This window comes from Protopterus annectens, chromosome 10.part0, assembly GCF_019279795.1.
Source record: "Protopterus annectens isolate FY-2018-M chromosome 10.part0, PAN1.0, whole genome shotgun sequence".
NCBI lineage: Eukaryota > Metazoa > Chordata > Ceratodontiformes > Protopteridae > Protopterus > Protopterus annectens.
In genome coordinates this window covers 177,997,824-178,017,823 of record NC_056744.1, presented here as the reverse complement: position 1 = coordinate 178,017,823, position 20,000 = coordinate 177,997,824, and positions in this window count along the sequence as shown.

The following is a 20,000-nucleotide window of genomic DNA, read 5'->3' as shown; positions in this document are numbered from 1 at the left end:
AGACAGTTGGTGTCCTTGGTAAACCAGTTGTGGACTCTGGGGAATGCAGTCAGTAAATACTCACATCTATTGGTATTACCAACGTCATATTCCTCATAAAGGATGTTACAACAAAACCTGTGACATCTGCAAGTGTCGCAGTGTATGACAGCAGTATGTCCAATCTGCCCCTGTGTTTGTGCCTCTGTTCCCACCTAGTGATATAGGGGTTGATGCTGAGTTTAGTGAGTGGGTAATGTTATCAAAGGCTTTGGACAGATCAATGTAGGCTGTATGTGTCACCTTGCCTTCATTCACAGCTGAGGTGACTGCAGCCAAGAAGTTGACTAGGTTGAATGAGCAGGTATGACCTACCCTTCACAAAAGTAAACTGTGTGAGATCCTGAGTCTGCAGATTCCCATATCCCTGTTTATTTGGTGCATGATGATGCATTCCATAGCTTCACATAACAGACTTGTCAGGCAGTTGGGGCAGTATTTCCCAGGGTCTGTAGTCACACCTCATTTGTGGTGAGGGGTGACTGTAGCAGTGCACAATTCAGTAGGGACAAAGCCTGAGGTGAGGTTGTATTTGAACAGGGCACACAGGTAAGGTGCCAGGTCACTCTGTAGTTCATGTAGAACACAGTCAGGGATATTGTCAGGTCCTATAGAAGCTGTATTCTTGGCCTTGGATAGTGGTGCTTTAACCTGTGCTGCAGTAATACTGGGTGCCTGGCGGTGTACTGGTATTGTGATTGGTGCTTTGGGGGGCAGTGAGGGATAATGGTTGCACTCAAGATGCCAGCCATTATATTGGTATTATTTGTTGGCTCAGTCTGGGAGGTACCATGTCTAGTAGCTCAGAACAAATCTTGGTATTGCCATGGAGATTCTTTATATAACTGTTTGAGGCCTTGCGGTTGTCTTTACTATGTGCTCCAATTCTATTCTCATGGCTAACTTTGTAGTATTTGATGAAGGATCTCAACTTTTCATTGGGCCTGGTAGGGGTTTATTTCCTGTCTTGGGACTTCACCTAATTCCATATCAGTTCCCTCCTTCTGTTTTACAGTTTCTTTATTTCAGGGGACCACCAGATCAGTTCCTTTTTTTGGAGGTGAGGGTCCTGGTTGTATTGGGTAAGGTGGTGCCCTTGCATTTGTGTACGTGTTCATAGTGCATTGTTGTTTGATTCAACTGTCATGCAACTAGTCTCCATTTGCATGGTTGTTGTGAGGTTAGCCATCTCTGATTTTATGAGGCCATAGTTAGCTTTGGAAATACTTTTCATGGTGGTTACCGGTGCAGGAGGGTAGGAGGGCTGTGGATTTCCAAAGGTGATTAATTTGTGTTCTGATATAACAAGGGAGGAGTTGACTATTGGTGTAGAGCAACAGTCGCCAATGTTAGGAAGGAACATGTCGATGTGATGGGCATGTGCATCAGTACATGAGTAGCTTTCCCAGTTAATGGTGGAGTAGTTGAAGTAAACCAGTATGATAGTGTTAGGTTGGACACTATTATTCTCCAGGGTGTTTGTGGACATGGAGTGTGAGTCTCGGGACATGTATGGGGACCTATAGCAGGCTACAACCTGACTCACTGTCTTACCCAGTGTCAGCTATGCCTGCAGGATCTGTAATGATTAATAATTTCTGGTTCTCACTGTTTAAATTGAAACTGCAGTTCTGCTAAAACATTACATCATTTGTTTCCACTTTCCTGGTTCCCAGGCCACACCAAAACTGCATTTACATTCTTTTACACTTAAAGCAATAAATGTCATTCCGCATGTAAATTCTGGTCATTAACTTTAGCCTTAAAACAATAGGCAGGATGCTTACTCCAGACTCATCGACTCTAAATTCTAACTTCAAAGGACATACAAACCATCATTTTAATTTCAAAGAACATTTGAAATGCTTGGCTTAGTTTTCCTTATAGCAGATGGCAATGTTGCTACAATCTTGAAGTTCACATTTTACAGTGTTTTCTTTCATTTAAGAAACAAACCTGTATTTTATAGTTATATTTACAAATGCCAGAATTATGTATCAAATTCTATTTGACTAGGCTGGCAGCCTTCACCCATCTCTACCAGTCGTCACAATACTACCTAACTGTTTCTACACATTTATACAAAATCCTAGTTGAAATTATGCAAACAGCTTACTACCATTTCCAATATTCGAACCATGCCTGTTTCTGCTAAAAATATGACAAGTGTGTGTTTTATCACAGGGAGCTATTATGACAGTGCAGTTTTTTGCTTGAATGATTTCTTTTTCATTCTCTCTTTGTTGTACAATCTGACTTTGTATTTACAACATTACAAACCTGTTCACATAGCACAGTGTGGAAAACAGTGGTTAACACAACATTACTATTCATATATCAGATCTTGGTGTGTGACATTTGTAATATCAGTTAATCTTGTGTGTTACAGAGGCACTAACTTTGTCAGATGAGTCTTGATTGTTTAATGCTTTCAGAGCTATAGTTGCTATACATAACCTGTACACATTTCAAATCATACCATACCAGAGTAAACACAACCAGTCCAGGGTTTAGATTTTTATTCACAGGCAATTACATTTTATTAATATATGACCTATATAAGACTATTACTGTAATATTATCTGCTTTATTCAGTTGAAACTATACCCAGTTTTAATAATGCCAGGTGACATTCTACTCCTTTATATTTATTTGGTATGTATAGTACAAGCTAGATTATTACTCACCAGCCTCACAGAGCAGCCTTTGCAACCTACTGTCATGGGCTTCCTGATTTGCAACCTACTCAGCTGGAGCTGTAATGAAAATAGAGAAACATTTATGCATACCTATCCATCACATACACAGGCTGGACTTTGGTAAACAGTTATTGCTATGAATACTTATACACTGCTGGGACATCACCCGTCTGTCTTGCTTCTTGGACCCACTGTTCCAAGAGCTCCCTCTTCCTATGCTTCAAGTTGGCGTAGTGGTGCCGGACCTCCTCACCAGTCAGAGGGATACCAGTGGCACTGGTGAGATCACGGGTAAGACTTTCCCAGGCTTCCACTTTGTATTGGGAGCCCTGGTACTGGTCGTGCAGTAGTGTCATGTCATGTTTTTTACAAGGAGTCCTACTATGACCTTGGACACCTGTATGTCCCAGTGCTGCACTGGAAAGTGCATGTCCTCTACAACACCTGCCATACTACCTACAATGAGGAACTACAACCTGTTATGAGTTGTATTCCCACCTGTGAGGTTTAAATGAGGCCAATTTCCCACCCTTTGCAATGATTGGATGGTTTTGAATATGCTGAGCTAAGCTAAGCTACGGGCAAACCTGCTTAGTTAAGGATGGCAGTGTGTAAAGGGGAAGGTTCAGCACTGCTTACCAGTGGACAAATCCACTTAGCTGGGCTACTCATTGCTTATCATTCATATTTACACAATGCTTACACTCGGTCAGCATAGCTGTGCAATGCTTAACCTTGTTCATGTTTTATTTTATTAGACTACCACCTGTATGGGATTGATTCATCATTCATTACATATTATACATTTGTTTACCTTCCCTGACATACCCCAATGTGCTTTCATTACATTTATTCTTGTCTGACGATACTATATGGGGAACTCTGGTTGAGAAATATAAGTTACTTCCTGCATAAATATACAAATAAATTAAAATTGCAATGATTTCACATACAAAATAGAAATGGCTTCGGTAAGGCTCAAACCTTGAATGACTACATGCAAAGTGTACACTGTAACCGCTACACTATTGGACTACTGTTTATGTTGGATGTCTATTGCTATTTAACTTATCTTGCTGTTTCAGCTAGGATAATCATAGCTAAGCAACAGGCATACCCATGCAGCTACATGTAAACTTTATTGCAGCTGTTGAAAAAAAAATTATTTGTTGCATTTTTTACTTTGTACCCATCAGAATATCCATGGTAATGCTAAACCTGTTATTCTATCAACTTTCTAAGTTTGTAATGGCAATTTTCCCGTATGGTTTTGTCCAGATTTTTTACTCTAACGGGTTGTGAGGTGTGCGTTATATACGTCATACCATTCAGAAAATTCATGCTAAACCTGTTATTCTATCAACTTTCTAAGTTTGTAATGGCAATTGTCCCTTATGGCTTTGTCGAGATTTCTTACTCTGATGGGTTGAGAGGTGTAACAAGCGATCTTGCTCAATTTAAATTGCCATACGGCAAATCTGGTGTGCAGGGGGCATGTGCATTGTGAGAGCACTGCTCTCTGACACACCCCCTGCACTCATATACAGAACCGTGTCCAAAATTACAGCACGGCAGCACATCTTCATGAATATGCATGGCGCACTACCATGCTACACGGGAATGGTCCCTTCTGTGCAAGAATAAGCTATACTTGCATGGAAGTTTGCTGAATACATTTGAACCATGAAGAAAATATAGTCATCATGTCAGCAACAGAATTTAAAAACTTTTACATAGTCCACCAATCAGAATATAACTGGTATTGTCATTATGTATGCACCTAAAAAAAGTCCATTAAAGAATGTGAATATCAATTAATTTATTATTTCATTCACTGATTACCTGCTTAAATTCAACACAGAGTTGAGGGGCCCTGTCCAGGCACTCACTAGGCAGAAAGAAGAGATAGTAATCCTTGCTAGGATGCCAGTCTATTACAAGATTTACACACTCAATAAAACATGACAAACAAACATATGGGCAGTTTGGGCAGTTTGGAGGATCACCGAATCAATAGCATGTTGTTAGTATGGGGAAAGAAATCAATGCACCAAAGGAAAAAAAAAACATAAAATTCACATTGAGAACACCTTAACAAAAAGCCATTCTGGAGAACAAAGTGCTCTGAAGCCATAACATTAAGCATTCTATGCCTGTGCCATCCTAAATGCCTAAATGTGGCAGTACTAACTTAAATTAGCCTCTCAATATAAATATGATGGGATTAAATCAGTCCTTTTTTTTCTAATATATTATGAAATACATGGTTGCATCAATGTTTTTCAGGAAATTAAGGTTTATTTTGTCATACATAGAGCTATGACATATAAACATCAAATAACTTTATATAAAATAATTTAGTTATCTTTAATACTATATGTTTATCTCTCTAAGACATTTACACTGCTAAATAAAGTGATGTTAAACTTGTATTCACACGTGCATTGCAAAGGAAACTGTTACTAATCCACTGTTTTGAATTAACAGGTAAGACTATAAATCAGGTGCCTCTTTCCTAGAGTAAATATCAGCTTTGGAAATATTTTTCTAACCAAGCCAGGTTTACTGCATTTAGGATCAAGTGCAATAAGTTAACAATAACACACTGTTATGGGGACAAAACAGAACCGACAAACATACATTACATACAGAACAGCAGCAAATACTGCAGTCAACTAAAAGGCACAGCTTAGCATATCTGTCAGTGGAGGAGATCAGTGTCTATTCAGCACTCCAGTACATTTTGTTTTATTTTTTTATTTTATTTTATTTTGCTTTTGTTTACTGACTTTATAACCTGGGTTTAGTGAAAAAAACTTTTCAGTGGAGGCCTGGGTAGAAGCTCCAAGAGATTACAAACATTTTTGAACAGATATTCACCAATATACATGAACAGACATTAAGTAACATACATTAAAATGTGCACATACATTTGCTTATTAGATCACACCCATACGAACTATCACACTAGAAAAGATATGTAGGCTTTTAGTAGATGTCGAACATTAACCATCTGAAGAAATGTTTTTGAGTAAGGCAGAAAATGTTAATTTTGTAATTATATGGGTCTGTATCAGAACACCGAAAGTTCACATTTTTGAATGTTCTTACATCGACCCCAAATCAGCGAACGCTGACTACATCGAACATTCAGAACAGCAAATTTTTTCCTAGGGAAAAATTTGCTGTTCCAAAACACATACACACAACACAAGCACACTAAACAAACAGCAATCCACACACATGCACCCAAAATCTTACAGCTAACCCTACACTAAACTGTACAAACACCACTAACTATCCACTTACCTTAACCCAAACCCTAACCCTAAGGTCGTCACTATCGCACACTCACCTCACCAGCCCCCTAACCCTAACTCACCTAACTCGCCCTAACACTCACGTCCACTCAATCGCACACATACCTCCCCCACGCCCTGACCCTAACTCACCTAACCCATGCCCAATCGCACACTTACCTGAACCCGACCCATAACTTTCCACCACAGTGCTGAAAACAGCCAAATGACAGAAATGGACAACCAAATTCTTTCCTTAGGAAAAAATTTGTTTATCTGCCGTTTCACTATTTTCAGCATTTGCAGAGTAGGGGTTGATGTAAGAACATTCGAAAGTATGAACTTTTGATGTTCTGATATAGACCCGGTTTATATTACAAGGATAGAGGTGGTGTGGTGAGCAGATTTATAAAACTATGTCGACAGCTGAGAGGTGCTAGTAAAACTGTTCAGATATTGGTAAAAACTGGTTATGGGACATAGGATTCTGACTGAAAAGAAATGGTTTGATGATATGGCACCCTAAAGAGTACAAGAACATTCATTCTGGAGATGGTATATCTTCCCTTTTGTTGTAGCAATGTAATATTTTGTCCCTGTTTCTTTAAGTGCTCGTATACGTCTGTCTTTGGTTTTGATGTTTCAAAATGCAAGGCCTTTTTGGCATTTTATACATATTGAAAAATAAACTTTTGTCCAGCTGACATGGGTCTGTCCTAAAATTGTGTGTCATACATTAAAAAATCTTACATGTATCTATGGTTCATATTTTGTAAACATTTAAAATTAAAGCATTATGTATTTAAATATCTCTGTAAGGATATGAATCCAAATTAAAATCAAAGCAGTGCTACAGAAGGTGGAATTGATGCATTATACTCTAACTAGTTTACATATCTTTTATAGTGCCATTGTAAAACCACCCACAATATTTAAGTTTGTATTATAGTAAGACATTTATTTCATTTTTTTATCCATTTCCCTAACAGTTCTCTGTTTTTGAGCAACAAAGTTAAAAACGTATTAACATGAAAAAGTAGTATCTATAATGCACAGAATATCTTTAGAGTATAAAATACATATTATAATATTCCATCATGAGCAGGCAATGACATGGTATGTGCAGAATTTTTCTGAGATATTCTCTCTCATATATTAATGTCTCACTAGATGCTTTGGAAAGTTTTGCCTCATTCTCTTCAAATGGAGGAATGAAATCATGTGGAAAAAAGACTCAGTTTTCTAATAATGTAGTATATCTCTAACACCAGGTCCTGCTGCTACTTCCAGGCTTATAGCATGTGATAGTCTGCTATTTTTGGTGTTAATTACAAAATCTTTCCGTTAGTTATCACTTTTGTATTAATACTGAATAAATTCCCATAATGCCACTCCATGATCACTCAGACTTTTCTGCATATTTCTGTAGAAATGATCACAGAGCAATCAAGATATTTTCACAGTAATTATATTTTGTATCAAGGCGCACAAATATACATTTCATAAAAGGCATTTACACTTAGTCACAGGGAAGCTCAATCTCTTCTTATCTCTTTTACAAGTGTTTTAATAATCTTTTTGATGTTTAAGGTGCTAGATTTAGTTCCTCATGTTAAAACCCCATGGATCACGAAATGCTACGTGTTTGTATTATTCTACAATACATTGCCTTGTAAACACAGTGCAATTCTAGTTCTCAGAGATTACTTAACACATTGTAATTGGTTCTTAAGGGAAAAGAAACAGATAAAGGTAATTGACTGCTACCAGGTTTAAAATAAGTAAAGGGAGCTCTGCTTTATTGTCCTTATTTCCAGGTATGTTAAACCCAAAACTTTCCTTAAATGGTGCACTCCCACAAAGCCCTTCACTCAACTGACACAAATCTGCTTCAGGTCACAAAATCATACAATACTTTTGGTGACTCTATGTATTCCACTTGTGTACCTAAATTGTGGAGTACCCTCCCTACTACTACTGTTAGGCTAATACCCCCCCCCCCCATTTGCTTCAAAGCCAAACTAAAGTCTCCCTATTTAATTCCTGGCACTGCTCTTCTTCCAGCTCACCTGTCTAAACTCAACATCACCTCTCTTGCTTTTCTTCTATAACTATGCACACATTAAATCCAAATGTTGCTTCCTTTAACTCCACTTTTTCTCCTCTAATCATGTTGTCCGGCCTTTATCATCCTATAAATATTTCCAGTCTCACTCTCTTCCAACTCTAAACTGTTATCTTACAACTTACATTAAATTCCTGTCTGCGAACTGCCAGAAGAATTTTCCCTTTGCTAATGCCACTTTGCTCTCCTGTTTCATCCTAATTATAATATTTTCACTCTCACTAAAACCCTCCTCCATATTCCTCTTTCTATCTACACACTAAGTATCTTACATTGCTTTGTAACTATTATTTCTCCCTTCTCCTAAAAACAATCTTTGTGCAAAGTCATTAATTTTGTCATTTTACATTGTATTATATTTTTCTGTCTAGACTTTTTCTTGTTATTGTTAGAATGTGTCATTTTTTGTACCTTTTCTCCCCTGGCCTCCAATGAAAAGAAGTCATGCATGGTTTGACTGTTCTGGTAACCATACATACATACACACATTGTCTGTTTTAAATTGCTTGTTAAAATGAGATGGCAGTTGTTGAAATATGAAATGGCATTTAACACTTCATTTCACAAATCCGTTATAGTATGTACTTCAATTACATTCCAGAATTTGAAAAACGGCAGCTTTATTAAACATGTTTTTAACCTAAGAGTTAAACATTGATCTTATGGTAGGGAATAAATAGTGGCTTTTACTGGCAAAGACAAAAAAATGGTGAAAAGATGATACGGTTCTAAAAGCAGTAGTCACCTTGTTGTTACACAAAAAAGCAAAGTGATGTGCTAACAGCTTTTAAAGCTGTTTGTTCATCAGATGCTTAGCTTCTTTTTGCTATCCTTGTGACAATGATAAATGGTTCAGGGCTTTCAAAGCTTTAAACACCTTGTACTCCTACACCTGTGTTTAGTTAGTAGCTATAGATCAGATTGCAAGTGAAGCGTGCTGCATCTTTAAGAAGCACATCAAGGCTGTGCATGCACATATAAATCCCAGACACGTGCGCTCCCTAGTGCCATTTTGTAAGAGCAGCCACAGTGAGAGCATGCATGATCACAGTTGTTAGTTTGTATATCTCACTTAAGTTGAAGTCAGTAAACCTTTATAGTGATGTGTTTGTATAGAATAAAGCTGCTTGAACAGAACCTATGAAGATTCTTCTATTGTGTCCAAAGTAGGAGAGCAACATTGTTTCAGAACTGGAGTCAAAGAGAATATAATCCAGAGCCATGAAGTCCAGATATGACAGTGAAGGTAAAACCAAGAGAAATGAGCACAAAAAGAGCCAGAGAAGAATCAAAGGTAATGAGAAGTAGCACAAACTGTTTATTTGATAAAAGAGAGAAAACGGGGCATTACAAGGGCACCAACTGCATTACTGAGCAAGTGGAAGGAACACAAAGTTTGTTGGCTAAAAGAATGTTTAAAATAAAGGTATTTGTTGAAATGATTGACAGAAAAGTAAAGCGAGTCTGTTCAAAGCAAAACTGGGCATGTTTAGAGTAAAATGAGCACAAGAAAAATACACTGGGCATGGAGAGGGCTTAAACGAGCAAGGCGTATATAATAAGGCAAAACGAGAAAAAAAGGCACATTAAGCAAAAAATAAAGCAGGGCGACTGCATGTGTTTTGGCAAAATGCTATGCTTAGGCATAAATATGACTTTGTATTGTATCAAGGGCATAAGTTATTTGAAGTATCTCAAAGTGTGCAAAAGTGCTTACAGTGTGTGCTTATTACTGTGCGTGTGTTTCAAGGAGTTCATTGTATGCGAAGTACAACTACTTTGTGAAATAAAGTCAAAATATAGCCATTTTGAAAAGTTTCTTGTGCTGGGTGTGTCTCTTCACAAAGTGCCACCAGTACAGAGTGTTTCTTGCACTGTAAAGAATTGCCTAGCAAGGCACTGCCATTCTGGGGACATTTCAGTGTGCTGTATGCAGTTATTTGCAAAGTGTAACTACTTTGAAATATTATTGAGTTTTGGGAAGAGAAGTCCAGTTTATTTGCATCGTGCATTTATTTGATATGTTTCTTACACTGATAAGAGGTGATTTGCTGGAAAATAATACTACAAGAATATTACAGTGTCCGAGAGTTTATTTCACTTGCATCATAAAGTTACTTGAGATGTTTCTTAAAATGATGATAAATGACTTTAGCATTTAGCCTTCCAAATGATATTACAAGAGTGTTAAACCACCCATGAAGTTTATTTTGCAAAGTCCAATTATTCAAAGTTACTACAAGTTTTTTCATAAGTATTATTTTGAAAAGCCCAAAAGGTATAAATTCAGAAGTACAAAGGCATTGGACAAAGTTAAAAGTACTGGCATAAGTTTCTGGCATATGTACATGAGGGTATGTTTGTGCTTATTTGCAAAATCCTTTGCTGATATGTGTTAATATGGCAGGCGGATTTTGAAAATCCCTACCACTTGTGTTTGATCAGAATATTGCATAGAATTGGAGAATATTTGAGCAAGACTACAATATTTTTATACAAGCTACTTATGCAGATAGAGATGCATACACCAGGACATTCATTTTGCTAAACCTAGCTGGGTCAGAGGCCATAGAAAGAGAGCATTCATTTGTGTATGCACCTGCAGTATATGAAGAAGGTGAAAATCATCATATTGTTGTGCAGACTGAATCAAGGGAGACCACGAGTATTTGAAGTGCAAGTTCAGAGAAATGTGTAGCCCTCAAACAAATATTACATTAGAGAGGCATTCGTTTTACATGAAAGATCAGAAACCAGGGGAAACAATTGCAGCTTACATAACTGGCCTGAGAAACAGAGCTAAAACTTGTCAGTTTAGTGACTTAAAAGATGAGCTGATAAAGGACAGACTTGTGTGTTGTATTAACAGTGCTGCTGTGAGAAAGATTTTGCTTCGTGATAGTGATTTAACTGAGTAAAGTCATTGAGATTTGTCAATTCCATGAGGTAACAGGAAAACACATGAGTATGCTTGCAAGTGACAAGAAGATGAGTTCAGTTGGCTCCAGAGCAAATATAAATAGTATATAACATGTGGCAGACAAAAGTAGACCCAAGCACATGGCAGCTACAAGATTTCCAGGGAAGACGCATAGCTTTCCAGCAAGTTCTAAGAAAGGAGCATGCTCCAGCTCAATGCACTACAAACATGAATCAGCAAAACCCAAGTTCAGCTTTATTGTTAACTGTCGCAATTGTGGTGCAAATCAGTCTAAAAGAGAGAAGTGCTTAGCATATGGTCAGCAATGCTACAAATCTAAGAAATGGAACCACTTTCAAAAGTTTTGTAAATAAAGTAAGCCTTACATAGTTGTAAAGAAGGGTCAGCCAAAGAAGCAAGTTGATTAAGTAGAGCTGAAGCAGACAACTTTCTATGTAGATGGTGTATCAGTGCTTGATGAAAGAGCTGATGCAGTGAATTTATTAACAAGAAATTAGATGTTTTGTACTGTCTGGATCAATGAAAAATCCACAGAGCTCAAAGTAGATACTAGCTCAAAGTGTAATGCTATATCTGCTGACACATTTGCTAAAGTGAGAACTAATGAATAACTCCATGTAGCCAGTAGTGCGAGACTTGTTGCTTATGGAGGTGAAGAAATTCCAACCGTAGGTTCAGTGATGCTTTCATGTTATTTTGCCGAGAACTGTTACAAGTTGTTGTTCTATGTAGTCCAAAGACCAGTGCAATCTTTGTTGGGGTCTCAAAGATAGTTTAAGAATGAATCTGCTTTCTTTTGCTAAAGAAGTTCATCATGTAAGTGCATTTCTGAGTTCTAATTTTTCTGAAGCCATTTTCTGAGAGTATGCTGATGTTTTTGAGGAAAAATTAGGCAAACTTCCAGTTGTGTATTCCATGAAGTTAGATCCACAGGTCACTCCTGTAGTCAGACCAGCAAGAAAAGTTTCAATAGCTATGCAGGATAAATTTAAAGATCAGTTGGATAAAATGGTGCAGCAAGGTGTGATTTGTCCAGTTACAGAACCAACTGAATGGGTATCGTCTATGGTAACAGCTCAAAAAAAAAAGGCTCAGTCAAAATCAGAATATGTATTGACCCAACAGAGCTGAACAAAGCATTAAAAAGAACGTATCATCCAAGGTGCACAGTCAAAGAGGTAGCAGCCTTAATACTGAATGCCACTGTTTTCTCCATCTTGGATACAAATAGTTCAATTTGGCAAGTGATGCTTGATCGCAAATCTTCATGTCTAACTACTTTTGGTACTCCATTTGGCAGATACAGATTCCTAAGAATGCCATTTGGAATAAATTCTGCAAATAAAGTCTTTCAGCGTGCAATGGGGCAACTTTTTTCAGGTTATCCTTGTGCCATAATAGTAGATGATTTATTGGTTGGAGGCAATGGTGAAGCAGATCATGATAGAAAACTCAAAAAAGTTTTAGATAGAGCATGTGAAGTAAACTTGAAGCTAAATCATCTGAAGTGCAAATTCAGACTTCCAGAAGTTACATATGTAGGACGTGTTCACGAGTACATGCTTGAGACCAGAACCCAACCAAGCAAACAGCTATTCTTGAGAAGCCAGCACCAGAAAATGTTCAGACTCTACACCATTTTCTTGGTATGGTCAACTATTTAGGCAAGTTTATACCAGACGTCAGTGAGTTGACAGCACATTTAAGAGAGCTAACATGCAAAAATGTTGTATGGTCATGGTTGGGACAGCACCAGAAGGCATTTGAAGACCTTAATCAGAAAATTGCCACCCACCTACATTAAGATACTATGATGTAAACAAAGCAGTTACTCTTTCCTGTGATGCTTCAAAATTTGATCTTGGTGCAGTTATACTTCAAGAGTGCAGACCAGCCTATGCATCTGGAATGCTAACTCAAACTGAGATGCAGTATGATCAGATTGAGAAGGAGCTTTTGACAATAGTATTTGCATGTTCTAAGTTTTATGATTATATTTATGATAGAGTTATTCAGATTGAGACTGACTACCGACCTTTAGTTATTATTCTAAAGAAGCCTATGTACTCCACTCCAGCGAGATTGCAAAGAATGATGCTTAAATTGCAAAAGTACAATTTCAAAATGGTCTACATGAAAGGCAAATTGCTTTATTTGGTTGATACCTTATCCAGATCGTACAGAAATATGACAGAAAATCTTGACACAGAGAATTTTGACTTTGATGTGATGGCAGTGCGTAATTTTTCTACCACTAGACCTGATGAGTTGAGATAACACAGTCAGATTGATTTAATTTTGCAGAAGCTCACTCACTACATTAATTTCAGATGGCCAGCAAAGCAATCTAGTGTACCACCTGAAAAGCAGATTTACTTTCCCTACGTTGAATTGTTGATGGAAGTTGACATTATTTTCAAAGGTCCTAAAACTGTTGTTCCTGCTGCCTTACAACTAGAATATATCCAGAATTTGCATCGTGGTCAGTCAGGTTCTACACCCACTAAAAAAAAGAGCGAGAGAATTAGTATTTTGGCCTTCATTACCAAAAGGCATTGATGAAGTACTTATATCTTGTTCAGTATGGAATAGTACAATACCACATTTGCAAAGAGAACCATTTCAGCTAAGTCCAGTTCCTGAACTACTGTGGTCAACAGTTGCAGCTGATATCTTTGAGTGGAACAATCAACACTACTTAGTTTTAAGAAAAATATGAAGCACAAAACCGATAAAACCAAGTAAATAAAGTCACGGTCTGGATGTGAGATAACAAACACAAAGGTAATAGCGTAGTCAGTAGTTTAATATCCGCTTTCGTCACTGGACTTCATCAGAATACAACACAAACCACAGTTCAAAGCATTTAAATACACAAACAATTTGCATGTAATTAATCAATTAAAAGTCTATCAATTGAACGATAAAAACCTAGTGAAAAAACAAAATTCATTTTAACTAAAAAACTCAAGGGAATCAAATCCCTTGTTAACTTGTAATTTCCTATATTTTAAAAAACATTTAATGTTGATATAATCGTTCAGACCGGGAAACTTATCAGCATTAAGTTTTATTTGCCACATAGTTTCACGTTGTTCTAAAAAATTCTTGTAATCACCTGCTCTAAGGTCAGGGTACACAACTTCTAAAATAGAGAATAAGAATTTTTTATATGTACTACAAACTTTAGTGTGTTTGTAAAGGGCGTTATTTTCGTCCTTAGTCTTGATACTATAAATGTGCTCCCTGATTCTAGTGTTTAAACAACGGGTGGTCATGCCTATGTAAAAGGCTGAACATCCTGAACATTGACTGATGTAGACCACCCCCTTTGTTCTACAATCGACATACCCAGGAACCTTAAAGGTGTTGTCTATAGTTTCAATTTTGATGTATGGTCCCTCTGATATAAATCGGCACATGTTGCAACTATGGCAACAGTGCATCCCTGACTTATTCGTCTTTGTTTTTGATGCAACAATGGTCTTACCTTCCAAGATCCCTTTTAAATTATAATGATTCTACTAGTTTTAGTCGACTGTTATTTGAATTGGCTTGAGATCGATCTACTATCTAACCAACATCCACTGCCATTATTACTAAGCTGAAACTTAATTTCTCAGTTCATGGTAGCCCCCACAAACTTCTTTCTGACAATTGTACTCAATTTATTTAGCCAATTGTTTTGGAAATTTGCAAAAGACTGAGAATTTGTACATGTCACTAGTAGTCTTGAATATCCTCAGTCAAATGGTCTAGTTGAACGTGCAGTACAGAGTGCAAAGTAATTACTTGAAAGATCAAAGCCTGACAATACTGATGTATTCTTAAATTTGCTTAGTCTCAGAAACATACCTCATGATGATATTCTTGGCTCACCTGCTCAAAGACTGCTTTCCAGACAAACTAGAACTACACTACCCATTACTTCCAGTTTATTGAAGCCTAAACCTAAAAACAGTAAAACCATCATGGCTCAATTGGTTAAGGAGCAAAATATTTAGAAATCTAGTTATGATAGACTGAGCAGATTACTTCATCCACTGAGGGAAGGGGAGATGGTACAAATCCAGAAAATGAAATGTTTTAATTGAATTGGACAGATTACAGGCATCTGTACCAAGCCAAGATCCTAGTTGGTAGATTCAGAAGGTGTAGAATATAGGAGGAACTGTAAATATCTTCTTCCTGTGTCAGAACCATCCTCACCATAACAACATGGTTTCTGTGATGCAAACTTCAAATCCATGTGCGAGCGCAGGGGGTGTGTCTGTGAGCAGAGATATCACAATACACACACACCCTGCACTCAAGAATTGCCTTCCAGCAATTAAAAACAAGCGAGAATGCTTGTAACATCCCCAACCTGTCAGGATAACAAATCTGGTCAAAGGCATAAGGGACAATCATCCCTACCAAGCCAAAAGTTGTTAGGATAACACAGGTAGCATAAGCACATAGTGCACACCTCCCAACCTGTCAGAGCAAGGAATTTGGACAAAGCCAAAAGGGACAATTGTCCCACAAAGCAGAATGTTGATACAATAACAGGTTCAGCATTAGCAGGGATATTCTGAAGGGTATAGATAACGTAACACAACAAAAATTCTTATATTTTTTTATAAATACAATAAAGTTTAAACATAGCTGTGTGTGTGTGCCCATTGCTTAGCTACTCTTAGTCCAGCTTAAACAGCACAAGAAGTTAAATGGCAAGAGACATCCAGCATAAGCAGTATTGCAATAGTGTAGTGGTTAGAGCGTATGCTTTGCAAGCAGCCATTCCCGATTCGATCCCCACTATAACCAATTTGCATTTTACATGGGAAAGCAGTACATAAACATTTTTATTATTATTAGCTACTAAACAACATATATTTGTTAACCAGAGTACTGCATTAGGTCCAGATGTGAGGTGTCAGTTTAATAAAGTTGTGAAACCCCCATATAAACAAGTGCCCCATACAGTATAGTCACACATGAGTAAATGTAATGAAAGCACATTGGGGGATGTCAGGAACAGTGAACAAATTTATAATATGTAATGAATGATGAATCAATGCCATACAGCAGATAGTCTATAAAATGAAAAATAAGCAATGCTAAGCATTGCACAGCTCTGCTTACCAGATGTAAGCATTGTATAAATATGACTGCTAAGCAATGAGTAGCCCAGCTAAGTGGATTTGCCCATCGGTAAGCAGTGCTGAACCTGTCCCTTTAAGCACTGCCAACTTTAGTTAAGCAGGTTTCCCTGTAGCTTAGCTTAGCTCAGTGTATTCACAACCGTCAAATCACAGCAAAGGGTGGGAAATCAATGTATTTAAACCCCCAGAGGTGGGAATACAGCTCATAACTGGTTGTAACTTTCCACTGTAGACAGTATGGAAGGAGTCAGTGAGGGCATGCACTTCCTTGCGTTCCTGTCTGTTCCTCTGTCCCCCTGGCAAATCAGTGGGATGATCTCAGAATTTTAGTCATGAAATAATGACATACATTTGATCTTCAAACCTCAAAACCTTCAGAAAATGTATATTAAAACAAATCTTGTCATTCTAGCAACTCTCCAAGTTTATGACAGCAATATTCAAAACATGTCCCTATTTGTACCCCCATGTTGTCAAGCTTTGTCAGGAGTGTGTGCATTAAGAGATTGAGAGGTATGTGCACAATATTAACTTGGAATCTGGGAATATATGTAGAAACAGTCAGGTAGTGTTAACAAACATTCCCTCCACAGGTCTGTTAGATAAGAAAACTGTGTCTGCCAATAAAGATTTAAATCCTGGACTGGTACTGTTTACTCAGGTATAGTATGGCCTGGCATGTAGCATTCAGTAACATCTGATATCAGAATGGTAATGTTGTGTCAACCATTGTTTTGCACACTGTGCTACATAAAAATATGTGTAGTAATGTCTTTGTAAGACTGTTGTAATTACAAGGTCAGGTTGTACAACCAAGAGACTTAGACAGAAAACACTGAAGGAATAAACAACAATATCCAAATGGCACATTCTGCTGTGACTTAAATTGTTGTATTTTTAGCAGACACAGCCATGGTTCGAATCATGGAAGTGGTAGTAAGCTGTATGCATAATCATACCTCTCAACTGTACAGATTTTTCAGAATGTCTAAATGATTGACTCATATTTTCTGCCCATTCCTCTCCCACCCTGGCAAATCAGTGGGATGATCTCAGAATTGTAGTCACAAAATAATGACATACATTTGATTTTCAGACCTCAAAACCTTCAGAAAATGTATATTAAAACAAATCCTGTCACTCTAGCAGCTTTCCAAATAGTATCCAAACTCCAGTAACAAGTGTTTCTGTTCTTGTGGCTGCCTTCCATCCTTGTCACTCTAGCAACTCTCCAAGTTAATGACAGCAATATTCAAAACATCTCTCTGTTTGTATCCCCATGTTGTCAGGTTTTGTCCAGAGTGTGTGCATTAAGAGATTGAGAGGTATGTGCATAATATTAACTTGGAATCTTGGAATATGTGTAGAAACAGTCAGTTAGTGTTAACAAACATTCCCTTCCCAGGTCTACCAGGTAAGGGATTTAGAATTTAGCTATAAGACAGCTGAAGTATACACTGTGTACAAACATACTACTTCCCAAACCAAGGCCATAGGGTATTGTAATTATACCATTACCATAATGATTAGAGCAATGATCATTAAAGTTGTGAGTACTACAAGGATATATAAGTTGTTAATTGACATATCTCCCCCTCCCACCATATCTGCAACAATAATCTAAATGCACAAATCAATGGGTATGTTTACACCAAACCTACTGTTGGGACAAATGATGTATTGTTCAATAAATATTGAAATGCGTTTCTATTAATGTTCCATGTTGAAATACTATCATTGGTGGCCTATTGCTATCAATGTAACCTGCATGCCATTCTAATGGCCACTGTGGTTCCATATATGCATGTGTTCCATTTGCTATGCAACTGTTCCAAATCTGGTGTTTTGGGTTAATGGGAATATTTATGCATGCTGCTATAACTAATCCTGGATTGTGCTGAGTATTACTAACCCACATATGTTTTAAAACAGCAACACCATAGCATGTATGGGAAATCCAGTCCCAGTGGAACCACCTCTTCCACCTCATCTGGCTGTGGTACCGGGCCCCAGCATGCTTGGGACCTAACCCAGGACCTCCTTGTCCACTGCCTCAGGGGATGGGGCTCCTCCCCTCCCGGGAGCAGGCGCGGACAGCATCCTGTCACCTGAAGTCAGGTCTGGGGATTGCTGTTTATCAAGCTCTGAAGGGAGTTTTGAGATCTGCTATGCCAGTTTGATGTCTGTGTGGTGCATTTAGAGGGTCAATCTGCCCCTCATACTCAGCCCTCAGCTCAGCCACCTTAGGGGACATGAAGGTGCAGTGGTGACTGCCCATGGGTGGGGACCTCAGTCCCACTGTTTCCATTTGGGGGTCATGAGCTTCTGATTTTAAACACCCCTCCCCAACCAAGGTGTTTACCCCCCAAATGTGTCATATACTGCCCCGTATGCTGTCTTGTCTGTCTTGCCTGTCTCACTACCCAACCTACCTCCCCAAATATGTCTATCCTTCCCCAACATCCCACTCTCACCTTAGAAAAAGAAAGAAAGGGCAATCTGTTCCCAAAAAACTATTTTGCCCAATACATAGCTTGCCATTTTGCACACGCGCCCAATGGACACATGTAATAGGGTCTAAATGGCTTCACAACACATTATGGTTGCCCTTACCCCTTTCACAGTGGTTTGAGTGTCCAAATCTACCTCCAAATTCAATACATATTCACAGCTGTTGCTGTAGAAGAAATGGACCACTATGGACCTTCCCTACACCTGTCTTGCACATCCCTAGCCACTTTCCCTATTATTTTTCCCTCTGCATACCACTTTTTTCTTTCTTTTAAAGAAATTAGTGTGGTTGTAAGTGGGAGAAAGCACTTTTAAGCAGTAGTAAGTGGGTTTAAGCCTGTTTGCAAGGGGGCAAGCAATGGCTACACAGATTAAGCACTGTCAGGCTAACTGTAAGCTTATTTAACCGGAAGTTACCATTGCTTACTGCAGTGCAAACCCACACAAACCCACTTACACCTGCTTAAAAGTGCCTTAATCACTTTGTATCCAACCGCCCTTGTTCTGCCCAGCAACAAAATAATCAGCCCTTGCAAATCTCGAGCCCAGAACCTTGCACACCATAGCCACAGTGATTTACCACTAAGCCAATTGAGCTGTACACAAATGTGATTTTTCTCAAACATATCATGCAGCACAGTCATTCAACAGTATGGAAAATATATTTATATATGTAGATGTATGTATGTGTGTGTGTGTATATATATATATATGTGTGTGTGTGTGTGTGTGTGTGTGTGTGTGTGTGTGTGTGTGTGTGTGTGTGTGTGTGTGTGTGTGTGTGTCTATATATATATATATATATATATATATATATATATATATATATTTATATTTATAGATGTATTGCATTCGCACATTGAATTCACACTCTGAACCTCTCACTGCAAAACATCTGACCAAAGGCACTGTTAATGTGGGTGAAGGGGCCCAAAATGGTGATCTCTTGTAATTATTGCGATTATCCCTTCCCCCAAAGCTGAAATGATCTGCCTTGCAACACAATAACCAGCACTTGCAAGTCTTGAACAGAAGACCCTGCACAACATAGTCACAAGAAGTTAACAGTAAACCATCTCAGCTGCAAGATGTCAGGATGATTTCTCTAACATATCATGCAGAACAGTGAGTCTACCATAGGGAATGTACAATGAGGAAGCAGTAAACATTCCAATTATACATATACACACACATACACATATATACATATACATATGTATATATATATATATATATATA